This window comes from Pristiophorus japonicus, chromosome 17, assembly GCF_044704955.1.
Source record: "Pristiophorus japonicus isolate sPriJap1 chromosome 17, sPriJap1.hap1, whole genome shotgun sequence".
Classification (NCBI taxonomy): Eukaryota; Metazoa; Chordata; class Chondrichthyes; family Pristiophoridae; genus Pristiophorus; species Pristiophorus japonicus.
The window spans coordinates 117,558,040-117,574,342 of record NC_091993.1 but is presented as its reverse complement, the minus strand read 5'-3'; the positions used below and the strand labels follow the sequence as shown (position 1 = coordinate 117,574,342).

At 47.2% G+C, this 16,303-nt stretch overlaps 1 protein-coding gene and 1 pseudogene across 1 annotated transcript in view; both read right to left on the bottom strand.

Annotated features, from left to right (window-relative positions):
- The window catches only part of LOC139228034 (uncharacterized), a 230,100-nt gene that overhangs the window by 34,418 nt on the left and 179,379 nt on the right, over positions 1-16,303 (bottom strand). The gene's annotated exons all lie outside the window — the stretch shown is intronic.
- Positions 6,919-7,149, bottom strand: LOC139228365 (U2 spliceosomal RNA; annotated as a pseudogene).

Genomic DNA, 16,303 nt, shown 5'->3' with positions numbered 1-16,303 from the left:
GTGAAACATTGTGTCCTCAATGGTGATTGGTCTGCAATACCTATGGAAATGTGTGATGAGACCAAACCTTACAACCGTCGCAAAGGTGAACTATCCATTCAGTCAGATTGTCTACTGTGGGGCAATCGTGTTGTTATGCCTAAGAAAGGCAGAGAAAAATTTGTACATGAACTACATAGTCATGATGAAAGCCATTGCCAGGGCTCATGTTTGGTGGCCTGGAATTGACTCTGATCTGGAATCATGTGTGCATCAGTGCAATACATGCATGCAGCTAAGTAAAGTACCAGCAGTACTTAAACCATGGTCGAGGATACACATCGATTTTGCGGACCCTTTCCAGGGAAAGATGATTTTTGTTCTGGTGGATGCATATTCGAAGTGGATAGAGTGTATTATCATGTCATCCAGTATGTCCACAGCTACTATTGAGAGCCTTTGTGTCATGTTTGCTATTCATGGTTTGCCTGACATTGTTGTGAGCGATAACGGATCTCGCTTCACACGTCTTGAGTTTCAGGAGTTCATGAAACTCAATGGTATCAGACATGAAAGGTCTGCTCCATTCAAACCTTCGTCTAATGGTCGAGCAGAGCGTGCGGTTCAAACGGTCAAGCAAAGCATGAAATGTGTGACTCAGGATTCACTGCAGACTCATTTGTCACGTATATTGCTTAGTTACAGGACAAGACCTCACGCGCTTACCTCACATGCTGAACTACTGATGAAGAGAAGTCTCAAGACCAAGCTTTCTCTTGTCCATCCTGATTTGAATGATCATGTTGAAAATAGACGGCAAAATCAGCAATGGTATCATGACCTTGCTGCTGTGTCACATGGCATCTCTGTCAACGATCCAGTTGATGTGCTGAATTATGGTCATGGTCCAAAATGGATCACCGGTACTGTTACGGCCAAGGAGGGTAACAGAGTGTTTATTTCATGCTCAAGAATGGGCAAACATGCAGGAAACATGTTGATCAGATAAAACTGCGGCACACGAATGAACCGGAACCAGTTGAGGAAGATGCAGTCAGTGAGCAACCAACCAATATTCATTTATCAGAAGTCTCTACTGTCATTACTGAATCTGGACTTTCAGTCTCTGATAGGGTCATTACCGCTCCCATCAGATTAGTTACTCAGCCTCCAGTCATAACTGTCTCAGAACGCTTGCCCAGAACTGGAGTTGAACTGAGGCGATCAACTCATGAGCGAAGAGCCCCAGTCCATCTTAATTTGTAAAGAGACTGATACTAAGATCTTGAAGGGGATGTTGTTACGTATTGACACTTGGGGTCACCAGACACCAGGGGGTGCCACTGTTGGAGGTCATCGGGCTGTGTGCGCGTGCGCATGGGCCCTGGTACATAAGAGCGAGTATCATGTCATGTGGCACTTTGGCTGTGAATAAAGTTGAACCAGGTTTGTACCTGAGTGAGTTTACAGTAACAAGTATTTTGAGTCATTATATACATTACAGGGAGAGAGAGAGAGAGAGACGGGGGTGGGGGGGTGGCTGGGGGGTGGGGGGTGGCGGGAGAGAAGAGAGGGGGGAGAGAGAGAAATGGCAGATGGGGGAGAGAGGGGAGATAGAGGGGAGGAGCGGAGAGAGAGAGAGGGAGACGGGGGATGGGAGAGAGAGAAAGAGAGAGAGACGGAGAGGGGGTTTGAGAGAGAGATAGACAGGTGGGGGGGTGAGAGAGAGATGGGGGGGAAGAGAGAGTGAGAGACGAGGGGGGACGAGAGAGAGAAACACGGTGGCGAGACAGAGAGACTGGGTCGAGAGAGAGAGAGAAGGGGAGGGGGGAGAGAGAGTGAGAGACGGGCAGGAGAGAGGGAGACGGGTGGGAGAGAGAGAGAGAGAGAGAGAGAGAAGGGGGGAGAGAGAAATGAAAGGGGGGAGAGAGATAGGTGAGAGGGGGTGAGTGTGAACGAGATATGAGAGGGGAGACACCAGGTTGGGCGGGGGGCAAGAGAGCAAGAGACACGGGGGAAAGAGAGAGATGTGGGGAAAAGGGAAAGATGGGGGGAAGAGAACAAGTGAGACACGGGGTGGGGGGGAAGAGAGAGATTCGGGGGCGTGATAGAGAGACAAGGGAGAGAGAGAGAGACATGGGGCAGAGAGATGGGGGAAGAGAGAGATAGAGAGATTGGGGGGTGCAAGACACGGGGTGGCGGGGAGAAAGAAAGAGGAGAGGGGCAAGAGAGAAAGGGGGAGAGAGATAGGAGAGGGGGAGAGAGAGGGAGTCACGGGGGGGTGCGAGAGTGAGAGAGAGAGAGACAGGGGAGAGAGACAAGGGGGAGAGAGAGACGGGAAGAGAGAGAGAGAGATGGTGGAGAAAGATATGGGTAGGGGAGAGAAAGAGGAAAGGGGGGAGAGAGAAGGGTGAGAGAGACACACAAAGGGAGAGGTGGGAAATAAGAGAGGGGGGGAGAGAGAGAGAGGAGGGGGGAGAGAGAGACAGAGAAGCAGGGTGGACAGAAAGAGTAGATGAAGGGAGAGAGAGTGAGAAAGGAGTGGTAGAGAGAGAGAGAGGGAGTCGGGGGGAGAGGGTGGAGAGAGAGATGAGAGGGGGAAGAGAAAGAGCGGGGGGTGAGCGAGGGCAGGCGGGGAACAGAGAGACTGGGTGGGGATGAGATAGAGATAGACAGGGGAGGGGGGAAGAGAGAGAGTTCCGGGGGGTTGGAATTGAGAGAGAGACGGGGCGGGGGGGGCGGAAGAGATAGACGGTGAGAAGAGAGACATGGAGGCAAGTTAGAGAGAGAGACACGGGGGGAGAGAGGAGAATGTGGGGAGAGAGTGTGGAGAAGCGGGAAGAGCCAGAGACACACGGATCAGAGACAGTGAGATGTGGGGGGAGGGAGGTGGGGGGCGGAGAAAGAGAGTGGAAACATAGAAACAAAGAAAATAGGTGCAGGAGTAGGCCATTCGGCCCTTCGAGCCTGCACCACCATTCAATAAGATCATGGCTGATCATTCACCTCAGTGGGGGGGTGTTGGGGGAGAGAGACATGAGGGGTTGGTAGAGTCTGCGGGGACAGATAGATAAATGGGGAAGAGAGAGAGGAGAAGGGGGAGAGAGACAGAGAGAGATGTGGGGGAGAGACAAAGAGATGATGGGGAGAGGGAGATGGGGGGGAAGAGAGATAGAGAGACTGGGGGGGAGCAAGACACTTCGGGGGGAGAGGGTCGAGTAAAATGAAAGGGAGGGAGAGAGAAATATGAGAGCAGGGAGAGAGAGACTGGGGACAGAGGGAGAGGGAGACCGGCGGGGGGGCGGCGGGCGGGGAAGAGAAAGACGGGGGGGTGGCGGGTGGGAGAGAAAGATGGGGTGAAGAGAGAGACACGGGAGAGAGAGGGACTGGGGGGGATCGAGTGAGAGAGAGACGGGGGTCTAAGAGAGAGAGAGAGACGGGGGAAGAGAGAGAGAGAGACAGGGGGAGGGGGAAGAGAGAGAGATGGGGGGAAAGAAAGAGACGGGGGAGAAGAAAGAGAGAAACCCATGGACGAGAGAGACTGGGGTGAGGGAGAGAGAGAGAGGGAGAAGGGAAGGGGGAGAGAGAAGGGAAGGAGGAGAGAGAGAGAGATGGGCGGAGTGGGGGTAGGGGAAGAGCGAGGGGGGGTGGTTGAGAAAAATGAAAGGGGCCGAGAGAGAGATATGCGAGCGTGGAGAGAGAGACTGGGGGCACAGAGAGAGAGAGACCGGTGTGGGGGGTTGGCGTGAGGGGAGGGGCAAGAGAGAGAGAGGAGAGAGGGGGGGGTCGAGAAAAAGGAAAGGGGGGTGTGGAAGAGAGAGATACGCGAGCGGGGAGAGAGAGACTGGGAGCAGGGAAAGAGAGAGAGACTAGGGGATGGGGGATGGGGGGGTGGAGTGGCGTGAGAGAGAGAGAGAGAGAGTCAGGGAGGAAGAGAGAGATGGGGAAGCGAAAAGTGGGGGGGTAAGAGAGAGAGAAAGACATGGGGGGGAGAGAGAGATGGGGAAGAGAGAAAGATGGGGGGGAAGAGAGAAAGATGGGGGAGAAAGATAGAGAGGGAGAAGGGGGGTGAAAGAGAGAGACGGTGGGGTGGGGAAGAGAGAGACTGGAAGGAGGGACAGAGAGACTGGGAGGAGCAAGACTTGGGGGGGGGGTGGTGAGAGAAAGAGGAGAGGGGAGAGAGAAAAGGGGGGTGAGAGATGGGAGAGATAGAGCCATGGGCTGAGAGAGATAAGAGAGGGGTGGAAGAGAGAGAGAGGGGGGGAGAGAGACAGAGAAATGGGGAACAGGGACAGTAGAGGGAGGGAGAGAGAGTGAGAGAGGAGGGGGAGAAGAGAGAGAAAGAGGCAGAGGGAGGGGGGAGATTGGGCAGAAAGAGAGATGAGAGGAGGAAGGGGGAGAGAGAGAGGAGGGGCAGGGGAGCGAGATTGAGAGGGACGGACAGAGAGATGAAAGGGGGGGGAGAGAGAAATTGAGGGCAAACAGAGAGAGATACGGGGGTGGAGAATAGGGCGGGGAGAGAGAGAGACGGGTTAGTGAGAGAGAGAGAGATGGGGGGAGAAGAGAGCGAATGATGGGGGGGGGGCGAAGAGAGAATGAGATGGGGGTAAGAGAGAGACAGGGCAAGAGAGCGACTGGTGGGAGAGAGTGGAGAAGGGGGAGAGAGAGATGAGAGGCAGAGACTGAGTGAAGAAGGGAGGGGAGAGAGAGAGGGAGAGAGAGAGATGAGGGAGGATGGCAGAGTGAGAGAGAGAGAGAGACTGGGGAGAGAGAGCGAGAAGCGGGAGGGATGAGGTGGAGAGAGACGGGGTGGGGGGGAGAGAGAGAGGGACGGGTGAGACAGAGACAGAGAGATAGGGCAAACGAGAGACAGGGGAAGACAGAGAGAGACTAAGGGGGAGAGAGAGAGACGGGGAGGAGAGAGAAAGAGGAGAGGGTGGAAGGGAGAAAGAGAAGAAGGGTGGGGTTGAGAGAGAGAGAGTGGGGGAGGGGTGAGAGAGCGAGAGATAGTGGGGAACGGAGGGAGAGTGGGGAGAGTGAGAGAAGGGAGAGTGAGAGAGAGAGACATCGTGGGGAGAGAGAATAGTGGTGGGGCGGGGGGGGGAGCGAGGAGAGAGAGAAAATAATGAGATAAAGGACATGATTCTTTGTCTAGAGAGATGGTTTGGAAGAAAAGGGTTCAGATTCCTGGCACATTGGGGCCAGTTCTGGAAGAGGAGCGGCCTGTTAAGGACGGGGGGACTTTAGTTGAACAGTTATTAGACCAATGGCCTTGCTGGGAGAGCAGCTCGTGCTGTGGGAAAAGAGTTTACACTAAAATGGCGGAGGGAGGTTAAAAATGTGAAGAGGCAGAGAGAAGAGTTGATAGGGAAAAGGAGATAGGAAAGATAAAAGGTGGAATCGGGGAGGTAAATGAGATCAGATCAGAAGGAGGAAGGACTGAAAAGAGGAAGATGCCAAACAGACAGAGGCTCGCGTCAGTTGCATGTACAGAAGTTCATAAAGTATTCTGCGTAAAATTGGTAAGCTGGAGACACAAATCTTCATGGGGAGGTTTGATGCAATAGAATTAACTGTCGTGGCTTAGGGTAGGGTGAGACTGGGAGTTCAGCATTGCTGGGAATAAAGATTCGTCATAAATGGAGGAGAGGTGGCAGTATTAATCCAATCTTCCATTATAGCATAATACCGTTAGGTTAATATGGGGCGGGAGTGAAAAAGCTAAATTTACTTGTTTCGAGTTAAAGAGTGAGAAGGAAATGGTTGCTTAATATAGACCCAGCCTCTAGCAGTGAGAAACAGTGTCACTGACAGAGCCTCATAAAGCAATACTTCATCAGCTGTACTTTAAATAACAGAAACAATTGCAAGCTCCAGACATGTTCTGTGTGAGGGATTATTACCACTGCAGTCTTCAGTGTATATTGGACATCAGACTACAGTAAAAATCACTTTTTACAGATTAAAATGGGTGTCCTTTGCATCTTGATTATGTTACTCGTGTAGCTTTAAAAAAAATTAAATGCACCCTTTATTTTCCATTCACAATAAATAATGCAGTTTAGTATATATTGGTAAATATGTGTGTGGTACAATATAGTGCAGTCAAAAAGAGATTACAAGACTTCACACAAATATTATACATTGTATATTTTTGCTGAGTATCTTGTGCCTTTACATGTCTACAAGTATTTAAACATCGCTGCTGCATGAACCGTACACTAGACTCAAACTAACACTGATTATCTGAATATCCCGCTCTGAATGTCACTCACCGGGCCGGGAACACATGAGAAGAATCAGAATCCACATCGTTTTCTTTGCAAAGTTCAGGTCAGCACTTGTCGCCAGTCACCCAGCTCTTAGCTCTCACATCGAAATAAATCTAACATACATGATAGGAGGAATTTAAATGAGAAAGTAGTTAGCAGGAAACAGGTCATGAAACCACAAATGCCAGCTGATGGAGATCTAATCTCCAGGACCTTGAAATAGTCTCAGTTATATTTAACAAACTGAACTAATCTAATTGTTGTCAAAGGATAGAACATTCTGGAAACAAGAGAGTTAAAATGTAAGGAGGAATGGATAATGGCGACCCAAGCGAGGAGTTTATGCTGAATTGTGTGGTGAGCTAGAACATAAGGAATTGTGGGGAGAGCTAGAACACAGGGAATTGTGGGGAGAGCTAGAACACAGGGAATTGTGTGGTGAGCTAGAACACAGGGAATTGTGGGGAGAGCTCGAACACAAGGAAAATTCAATCACCGCCTCTTCCCACAGAGTGCTGGGTATGTAAATTAGATTGACAGATGAAGTAGTTTTTTTTTAAATTCGTAGCCAATCGTTTCCAATTCTTTGTCAAGTCACAAACGCCAGAGGTCACCCTGCACCAGTCAAGGATCACTCTGCGCCAATGCTCTTAGCCAAAAGGCCTAGAGCCACTGCACCATTCCTGGAAGTACTGCAATACCAGGTTCGTGCCATGGAGGTGGATGGGTCAGGTCCCCCACACACCTCCGTGGAGGTGGATGGGTCAAGCCATCCCACCCACCTCCTGTTTACAAAAATGTAAGCATATACCTTCCTGACCAGGGAGAAACCACCCTGAGGTCATGGTGGCTGGTCAGGTTAGTTATGCAGATCTTAGCCAAAAGGCCGAGAAGCGATGAAGTAGTTAATGCAGTGCTTATTAACAGCATGAAGAATATCTGGCCAAGCAGTCGGAGACCCTGTGAAGTGATATGTCTGTGTCAGAACCACATCCTGGTAGACATGCACTCAGCCGCTTTCTATATGTCCGTTTCTCTGTGGCAAACATTTGCTTCAATATTCCTCCCCCCAGTAGGATATACGTCCCATTTGCCGTGGATTGGTCCAGGGAACTGCCCACAATATGTAGATGAGCATGACCCTGGGATTTCCATCCAAGTCCTTCCCAGGAGTTGTGCTTAATGGGCAGCTGCCCCCAAACCACCAGCAGGACCTTGAATACCACAGGGTGCACCAGCCACAATATCCTGTTTATTAACATTAATGGATGGTGGCATGGGCTCTCAGACAATTCCACCCGTCATGTTCCTCCAGAATTGGGATCATAGCTGGCCATTCAGGGAATGAACCTTAAAGACAGCTAATAACTGATTTAATTTGCTTCAATTGCTGATTTTCTGCTTTTAACAATTTATAATTATGTTATATATTATTTAATTTTGTTTGATTATAATTAATCTTTATTATACTAATTTTACTATTGTATACTCCTTATTGTATTATTGACAATGTAATTTGAATTTTTTTTTCATTTTTCCGCCTGTGTCTATCTGCGTGCACATTTTGGCTGCCGCTTCAGACCCGAGCCTTTAACCTCTTTTTACGCTTCCTTCTCACGCTTTTTCTCTCTTTCCCTCAATGGTCAATATTTAACGAGTTGTAAAATTGTTCTGAAGAGCCTTGGGACGTTTTACTACGTTGACGGTGCTGTATAAATAAAAGTTATTATTAAAAGTTATTATTATTACTGTCACTGGCTGTGCCAGCTTTATGCTGCACATTAGCTGCAGATGTCCTTGCAGCAGAAGGCACAGCTCTACACCTGTCCCTTTGATGAACTGCAGACAATTGCTGCCAGGAGGATGTTCCAATGCCTGCAGATATGGTTGTTAACATCTTGGGAGGTGCGTGCAAGCAGGTTATGCTTGCTATTGAATCACCCTGACATGTCTTATTTCCTGTAATATTGCAGACAAATAGAGCAGCTCAGAACATGCGGACAAAATAACGATGTGCAAACAACGCAGGCCTTTATTAATGTTTAAATCAGCCAGTAACTTGTGGCGATGAAAATATTCAAGGAGGGGGGGCAAGGGACAATGCTGGATTGTAAATCTAGCACTCACATCCCTCTTCAGCAATTTCTAAATCCAGCCATTTAGGTTTGGTCCACCGGAATATATGGGCTCAAATTTCCTCAGTGATTTGTGCCGTTTTTTCTGGCCTAAGTTTAAAAAATACAAGTTTCCCCGATCAACGTGCGCCAGCGTAACTCAGTTGCAATTTTTTTCGGTTAGTTTTTTTTGTGTGTAACCTGATGTCTGCGCCAGTTTTTCACAATTATGTAAGTTTGGCCAATTTAAATTTCTCCTCGTTTGGCGGATGTGACCACTCCCGAAAAACATTCTGGTGACTTAAGAAAAACCAGCTCACATCAAAATATCGGCGCAGAAAGACGGCGTTGTTTTTATGCAAAATTTTGGTGGGAGTGAAGAACACTGAAGAACCGAAAAAAAGGGCCACTGTACAGCAAAATTCTAAAAGGACAAAGGGTGTTAAAAGAACAAGCCTGAAGGCTTTGTGTCTTAATGCAAGGAGTATCCGCAATAAAGTGGATGAATTAACTGTGCAAATAGATGTTAACAAATATGATGTGATTGGGATTACGGAGATGTGGCTCCAGGATGATCAGGGCTGGGAACTTAACATCCAGGGATATTCAACATTCAGGAAAGATAGAATAAAAGGAAAAGGAGGTGGGGTAGCATTGCTGGTTAAGGAGCAAATTAAGGCAATAGTTCGGAAGGACATTAGCTTGGATGATGTGGAATCTATATGGGTAGAGCTGCAGAATACCAAAGGACAAAAAACGTTAGTGGGAGTTGTGTACAGACCTCCAAACAGTAGTAGTGATGTTGGGGAGGGCATCAAACATGAAATTAGGGGTGCGTGCAATAAAGGTGCATCAGTTATAATGGGTGACTTTAATATGCACATAGATTGGGTTAACCAAACTGGAAGCAATACGGTAGAGGAGGATTTCCTGGAGTGCATAAGGGATGGTTTTTTAGACCAATATGTCGAGGAACCAACTAGGGGGGAGGCCATCTTAGACTGGGTGTTGTGTAATGAGAGAGGATTAATTAGCAATCTCGTTGTGCGAGGCCCCTTGGGGAAGAGTGACCATAATATGGTGGAATTCTGCATTAGGATGGAGAATGAAACAGTTAATTCAGAGACCATGGTCCAGAACTTAAAGAAGGGTAACTTTGAAGGTATGAGGCGTCAATTGGCTAGGATAGATTGACGAATGATACTGAAGGGGTTGACTGTGGATGGGCAATGGCAGACATTTAGAGACCGCATGGATGAACTACAACAATTGTACATTCCTGTCTGTCGTAAAAATAAAAAAGGGAAGGTGACTCAACCGTGGCTATCAAGGGAAATCAGGGATAGCATTAAAGCCAAGGAAGTGGCATACAAATTGGCCAGAAATAGCAGAGAACCCGGGGACTGGGAGAAATTTAGAACTCAGCAGAGGAGGACAAAGGGTTTGATTAGGGCAGGGAAAATGGAGTACGAGAAGAAGCTTGCAGGGAACATTAAGACGGATTGCAAAAGTTTCTATAGATATGTAAAGAGAAAAATGTTAGTAAAGACAAACGTGGGTCCCCTGCAGTCAGAATCAGGGGAAGTCATAACGGGGAACAAAGAAATGGCGGACCAATTGAACAAGTACTTTGGTTCGGTATTCACTGAGGAGGACACAAACAACCTTCCGGATATAAAAGGGGTCGGAGGGTCTAGTAAGGAGGAGGAACTGAGGGAAATCCTTATTAGTCGGGAAATTGTGTTGGGGAAATTGATGGGATTGAAGACCGATAAATCCCCAGGGCCTGATGGACTGCATCCCAGAGTACTTAAGGAGGTGGCCTTGGAAATAGTGGATGCATTGACAGTCATTTTCCAACATTCCATTGACTCTGGATCAGTTCCTATGGAGTGGAGGGTAGCCAATGTAACCCCACTTTTTAAAAAAGGAGGGAGAGAGAAAATTGGGAATTGCAGACCGGTCAGCCTGACATCGGTAGTGGGTAAAATGATGGAATCAATTATTAAGGATGTCATCGCAGTGCATTTGGAAAGAGGTAATATGATAGGTCCAAGTCAGCATGGATTTGTGAAAGGGAAATCATGCTTGACAAATCTTCTGGAATTTTTTGAGGATGTTTCCAGTAGAGTAGACAAGGGAGAACCAGTTGATGTGGTATATTTGGACTTTCAGAAGGCTTTCGACAAAGTCCCACACAAGAGATTAATGTGCAAAGTTAAAGCACATGGGATTGGGGGTAGTGTGCTGACATGGATTGAGAACAGGTTGTCAGACAGGAAGCAAAGAGTAGGAGTAAATGGGGACTTTTCAGAATGGCAGGCAGTGACTAGTGGGGTGCCGCAGGGTTCTGTGCTGGGGCCCCAGCTGTTTACACTGTACATTAATGATTTAGACGAGGGGATTAAATGTAGTATCTCCAAATTTGCGGATGACACTAAGTTGGGTGGCAGTGTGAGCTGCAAGGAGGATTCTATGAGGCTGCAGAGTGACTTGGATAGGTTAGGTGAGTGGGCAAATGCATGGCAGATGAAGTATAATGTGGATAAATGTGAGGTTATCCACTTTGGTGGTAAAAACAGAGAGACAGACTATTATCTGAATGGTGACAGATTAGGAAAAGGGCAGGTGCAAAGAGACCTGGGTGTCATGGTACATCAGTCATTGAAGGTTGGCATGCAGGTACAGCAGGCGGTTAAGAAAGCAAATGGCATGTTGGCCTTCATAGCGAGGGGATTTGAGTACAAGGGCAGGGAGGTGTTGCTACAATTGTACAGGGCCTTGGTGAGGCCACACCTGGAGTATTGTGTACAGTTTTGGTCTCCTAACCTGAGGAAGGACATTCTTGCTATTGAGGGAGTGCAGCGAAGGTTCACCAGACTGATTCCCGGGATGGCGGGACTGACCTATCAAGAAAGACTGGATCAACTGGGCTTGTATTCACTGGAGTTCAGAAGAATGAGAGGCGACCTCATAGAAACATTTAAAATTCTGACGGGGTTAGACAGGTTAGATGCAGGAAGAATGTTCCCAATGTTGGGGAAGTCCAGAACCAGGGGACACAGTCTAAGGATAAGGGGGAAGCCATTTAGGACCGAGATGAGGAGGAATTTCTTCACCCAGAGAGTGGTGAACCTGTGGAATTCTCTACCACAGAAAGTTGTTGAGGCCAATTCATTAAATATATTCAAAAAGGAGTTAGATGAAGTCCTTACTACTAGGGGGATCAAGGGGTATGGTGAGAAAGCAGGAATGGGGTACTGAAGTTGCATGTTCAGCCATGAACTCATTGAATGGCGGTGCAGGCTAGAAGGGCCGAATGGCCTACTCCTGCAGCTATTTTCTATGTTTCTACTTAAACATGCAGAATAAAGCTTAATTCTTTTACCATAAAACGCAGAAAATGGAACCTTAATGGAATTCTTGAAGTTTTCATCTTTTTAAAACTGACACGCCACCACGGGGCTCAAGGATCGGAGTGTCGGCCGGCAGAATTTGATATTCGCACGAACACAGGGGCTCGGGGCTAAGTTTCCGGCAGGGTGGGGGGAGGGGGAGGTGGGGGGCTGTAGAAGGCATACAGAAGGCAAATGAAGCCTGCACTACCCATCAAATCAAGCCCAGGGAAGTGGAGTCGGGGGGGGCTGTGGAATGTATACAGAAGGCATCAGAAGCCGACACCGCATCAAATGAAGCCTGGGGGTTTGCAGGGGGTGGGGGGGGGGGGGCGTTCCCGATCACTGTGCCTGCTCAGACCTGTGTATGATCCATACAGACCTTGTGGGTAGAGAGAACAATGAAACTTGTCCTGCCTGCCTGCCGTTTTGAGCTTCTTGCAAAGGTAACATTTAATCATGGGGGCAATACTGACAATGCCATAACTTCTGCAAGCCTTCTGCATGATGGTGCTGCGGAGGAGACAGTTGATTTGACGTCATCGTATGAGGAAGCTCAGAGCACATAGGGTGATGGGCAGGACGCCTTACCCACATCGGGTATATCGAGACAGGCGTTTCTACCTGCACCTGAGTGATGCAGACTGTGTCAGAAGGCTGAGTTTCCGCAAAGAAGTTGTAATTGAGAGCTGTGAGTTAGTAAACCTGCAACCTAGAAGCATCAGGAATACTGCTTTTTCAGTCGAAATGAAGGTTAAAGCTGCACTTTCATTCTATGAATCTGCATCGTTCCAAGCTACAACTGAGGATGTGTGCGCCATTTATTTCTCGACTTGCAACACATATCTGCATTCGGCAGGTGATTGCTGCACTACATCTCCGGAAGAATGACTACATAAAGTTCCCCATGATCACCCAGGCAATGTGTGACAGGGCTGTGGGTTTCTCCAGGATTGCTGGTTTGCCCAAGGTACAGGGCTGCATTGATTGTACCCACATCACGTTGCGAGCACCTTTGGAGGATTCCGAGATGTACAGGAACAGAAACAGCTTCCACTCCATTAATGTGCAGCTCGTGTGTGACAACATGCATCGCATCATGTCAGTTGATGCAAGATACCCTGGGAGCACCCATGATGCGTTCATTACATCTGCCATGTTTCAGATGCAGGCAGAAGGGCAGAGCTGGCGACTGGGAGACAAAGGGTACGGCCTCGCCACCTGGCTCATGATGCCCCTACGCGTGTGACTGCACCTCAATATTAATTAATTGGCTGCAAAGTGCTTTGGGATGTCCAGAAGATGTGAAAGGCACGATAGAAATGCAAGTTCTTTCTTTCAAATCGTTAACAGTAAGCAAATCCCCAATAAGCAGGATTTAATTGGTGCAGCTCCCTCACTGGAACAACAACTTTTCTAAGTAACAAAAGCCTCACATTGTGGACATTCAGACACCACAGCTGCCGCTGACTCAGAAGGTCACGGGTTCAAGCCCCATGCAAGACTTGTGCACAAACTCTACGCTGACACCTAAATGCAGTGCTAACTTTCAAATAAGATGTTGCGATCCCATCAACCTGTTCAGGTGGCATAAAAGATCCCACGGCACTATTCAAAGAGAAGCAGGGGAGTTCTATTAAATAAACTCAGGGTTTATGGGATTGAGGGTAATATACTAGCATGGATTGAGGATTGGTTAACGGACAGAAAACCGAGAGTAGGAATAAACTTGTCATTTTTGGGTTGTCAGGCTGTAACTAGTGGGATGTCGCAAGGATCGGTGCTTGGGCCTCAACTATTCACAATATATATCAATGATTTGGATGAGGGGACCAAATGTAATATATCCAAGTTTGCTGATGATACAAAGCCAGCTGGGAATGTAATGGTCTCAGGCTCGAGGCGCCTACTGACCTACTCTTGCTCCTATTTCTTATGTTCTTCTGTTTTTCTGGTTTCCTCACCTCTATTTATCACTGAAACGACGCCACCAAAAGATATTAACTGCTCATTTATTTCATACGTGTTTATGGGGCCTTGCTGTGTGTAAGTTGGCTGCCACGGTTGCCTGTGTAACCACAGTAACCAGTCTTACGGCCAATGACCTTCACTGTATGGATCTGTGCAGCAGCTCGAAGAGGCTCAATCCACTTCATGCCATGCTGGCCCACATCAGTGGGTCACCTTACCTCACTTAGACAAAGAATCCTCTAAAATGTCTAACTTCTTCACTTCAGTGAAGCCCTTATAGGTTGCTCTTTAGCAAACCTGAGTGCCATTGTAGCATTGCTGTTTCAGAAAGTCTCTCCATGTTTGCCTGCCTCGGTGTGGTTTATCTCCCATTAATCACAACCTGAAAATAAAAGCCGGCTAAACCTACTACTGAGCACCTGGGACCAAAAGTTCCCCAAACAAATCGTGCGGTTTGCTTATTGATTACCAAGATAACCTAACGCATTGCTTATTATTTACAATCTATGAGGGAACAACAACAAAGTTACTTCATTTGCATCTTAACTATTTATCATTTCAAACCCTCCTTCCCTTTTTATTTTAACTTTGATGAATACATTACGCTTTAAAACATAATTATAGCCATTAACCTAATTGCTCTAAAATCAGCGTTGGCAGATTTTAGATGAGCTGAATATGTTTCCATAACCTTACAGGCCAGGCAGCATCTGTGGAATGAGACGCAAATGATCAGGACCACAGAACCCAGTTCTCATTCAAGCCCATTGACCTGAAAAACTGTTTCTCTCTTCACAGATGCTGTCTGAAGTTGAATGATCAGCCATGATCTTATTGAATGGTGGTGCAGGCTCGAAGGGCCAAATGGCCTACTCCTGCACCTAGTTTCTATGTTTCTATGTTTCTATGTTTCTATAACAACTTTTCAAAATCCTTTCTGTGGAAAACTACCCAAAAGATCTTGAATAGGGAATTGGATATATACTTGTCAAGAAAAACAAAGCAGGGCTATGGGGAAAGCGCAGCCCTGCACCTTTGAGAACCTACACACACAGTGAGAAGCAAACAGCCTTGCCTGCTGTTCCCGTTTGGTATTGCTGAATGTTGTGTGCCCATGAGGGTGCCTTTGGAAGACCTCTGTAATGTCCCTTGTGCAACAGTTGACAGCATTTCCACCGACTCCTGAGATATCTGCCACTCGTTCTTGGAAGGTATGTCAATGTTGAGAACTGTGGTAACTCTGACTTCCCCGAACAGCACAGTTTAAATGTTGACTGCTTCCTTAGGTCTTTTGGGAGCACGTCATATGGATCAATTAAATAGTCTTTGCTCAGCTTTAGCCTCTCCTTCTCTTTAAGATTTATAAAACTACATCTAGCTCAGTAATGCTTCCCCCTGGGGTCAGTGGTCCACACCATGGTGTGGCCCGCATGTCCCCTGTACACCTCTCCACTGTTTCTTCCATCTGCATCATCTGGTGTCCAATAAATGGACCAGCACCCATGATGCCTGTCTGTAAAAAGCCCTGTAATATTGTAGTTCTTCTTCTCCCACTTTCACACACAACCCTTCATTTAGTAACTGACACCTCCTGCCATTGTACATTGATGGGTTTCTGTCACACATCCACCCTGACAATTACAACACATTTATTTGCAGTTTCAAACCACAATGACCATCGCAAGCTGCAGCAAACTTGAAAACACATTTTATTAAGAGCCCAACTCTCTCAACCCCTAAAGTATTTAAGTAATTAATGGAATTGTGCTAAAACTGAATTCGTGTTCATTTAGGATAAAACATTTATCCACTGCATTCTCTGCATACCCAAAATTTCCTAACCGTTGTTTGCAGTGGGGAAATTCAGGTCTTTAAATATAAACTGCTGTACATGCATAAAGTTTCACTCTTAACAAAATTAAAAAGATAGACCTCTCATTGCAACAGCCGTTGCTTGAGAAGCACGTTCATTTATTGTTGTTGACTCATTACTGGGATTAACATCAACAACAGCAATTACTTGCATTTATATAGCGCCGTCAAGAAAGTAAATTGTCCCAAGGCACTTTATAGGAATGTAATCAGACAAAATTGAGACAGAGCCAAAGAAGGAGCCATTAGGACAGGTGACAAAATGTTAGGTCAAAGAAAGTGGTGAGCTTTAGTAAGGCAATTCTGGAGATTAGGACCTAGATGGCTGAAGACATTGCCATCAATGGTGGGGTGAAGGAAGTGGGGGAATGAACAAGAGTTGGAGTTGGAGGAACACAGAGTTTGTGGAGGGGTTACAAATATAGGAAGGGCCGAGGCCATGGAGGGATTTGAACACAAGGATAAGAATTTTAAAATCGAGGCATTTGGGGACTGGGTGCCAATGTAGATCAGTGAGCATGGGGGTGATGAGTGAATAGGACTCGGTACGAGTTAGGATACGGGCTGCAGAGTTTTGGATAAGCTTAAGTTGATGGAGGGTGGAAGGTGGGAGGCTGGCCAGGAGAGCATTGGTATAGTGGAGTCGAGAGTTAAACAACAGTATGGATGAAGATTTCAGCAGCAGATGGGCTGAGGCAAG